A 1,622-nucleotide genomic window follows, 5' to 3' on the forward strand; every position below is an offset into this window, starting at 1 on the left:
TCCTTTGTTTTTGTTTATTTTTTTGTTGTACATATACTTCCATCTCTTTGCTTTAATTTCTTTTTCTTACTTTCTTTCCAAATCGTAATTGTTGGTTTTTAATCTTGTTCAAGTAAACTTGGTAGAACCCGACAACGAAATTGAGAGGACCTTACATCAAAGGTTTAAGGGAAGGGACAGAGAGTTCAAGGCAACAAGAAATTCAAGTTGAATGTAGTGAACCCTCAGGTATGGCTGAGCCAAGAAGGACACTTTATGAGAGGCCACAATTTACAGGTGAGGAATTCAGTGTGCAAGCTCCTACGGTGCTAGCAAACAACTTTGAAATTAAAGCACAATTAGATGGTTCAGAATTCTGTACAATTTTGATGGGTTAGCTAATGAAGACCCCTATGCTCACTTATCCCATTTCTTCTAGATTTTCTCCACCTTCAAGATCAACTTAGTCTCGGATGATGCCATCAGGTTAAGGTTATTGTCATTCAGTTTGAGAGGAGTAGCATATAGATGGCTCACTGTTTTAGCTCATGGATCTATCACTACATTGAAAAAGATGGTGGAAAAATTCCTTGCAAGGTACTTCCCACCAAGTAAGGCAGCTAGACTGAGGCAAGAGATTTCTGCCTTCAGGCAGGGGGACTTTGAGACACTTTTTGAGGCACATGAAAGATTCAAGGATCTCCTATTCAAATGCCCTCATCATGGTTTTTCCTTGTGGATTAGAGTACAGATGCTGTGTAACAGATTGAACTATACAACCAGGCAGCTCATCAATACTACAGCGAGTGGTTCTTTAAGGAACAAGTATCCTGAAGACATTGAAAACCTGATTAAGGATATAGCGAGCAATGAGTGACATTAGAGTACTCGCTAGAAACCACCAAGGACAGGAGGTATTTATGAGGTAAATTACAATACTGCACTAGCCACAAAGGTTAAAGCCTTGACCAAGAGGTTTGATCAGATTATGATAGGGTCAAGCTTGAATTTTGGAGCTGTCCTATCTTGCTTGACATGTTGTGTGGGGCATGCAACTGCACAGTGTCCAATTTCAGTTGCTTCAGTGGCCCCAATGAAGACAGTTGACTATGCTGGCGGAGGACCAAGAGGGCTGGGAAATCCCTATGGTAATACATATAATCCGAGGTAGAGGAGCCACCCAAATTTTTCTTAGAACTAAGGCCCACCACAGCAAAGACCTCTCCCACCTCAAGGAAGTCAATATCAACCACCCCCGCAACAAGAGAAAAAGTATACTACTGAAGATGTTTTAGCAAAGTTCATGATCAATACGGACTGATAAACGTCTAAATATATGTATTTTATATGTATATGTTTGTGATTATTCATGTGTATTAGAATGAATCGATGGCCTTTGTGTAGTTTAATCATTTCTATTTGTGTTACAGTCATAGGAGAAGCCTAGATGAGCCAACAAGCGCATTCGGGAAGAAATTTACAGAAAAATGGCATTTTAGGGCCTCAGGCACTATAGAGGCACTATAGCAAGAACTATACCACAACGGGATAAAGAATTGGCAAAGTCTGAGGTTTTGTTGACCGGTCTACAGACGGTCGTGAAGACACCCTTGAACCAGATGAAGAATGCACAGTTATTGCAG

General features: G+C 40.4%; 1 non-coding gene across 1 annotated transcript; it reads right to left on the reverse strand.

Moving 5' to 3' along the window:
- Positions 1 to 601: 601 nt before the first annotated feature.
- LOC120278361 lies at positions 602 to 708 on the reverse strand. Its single transcript, XR_005541693.1, has one exon. It is a non-coding gene; the product is annotated as a small nucleolar RNA R71 (small nucleolar RNA).
- Between the last annotated feature and the right edge of the window lie 914 nt (positions 709 to 1,622).

The sequence above is a fragment of the Dioscorea cayenensis genome, chromosome 15, assembly GCF_009730915.1.
Source record: "Dioscorea cayenensis subsp. rotundata cultivar TDr96_F1 chromosome 15, TDr96_F1_v2_PseudoChromosome.rev07_lg8_w22 25.fasta, whole genome shotgun sequence".
Taxonomy (NCBI): domain Eukaryota; kingdom Viridiplantae; phylum Streptophyta; class Magnoliopsida; order Dioscoreales; family Dioscoreaceae; genus Dioscorea; species Dioscorea cayenensis.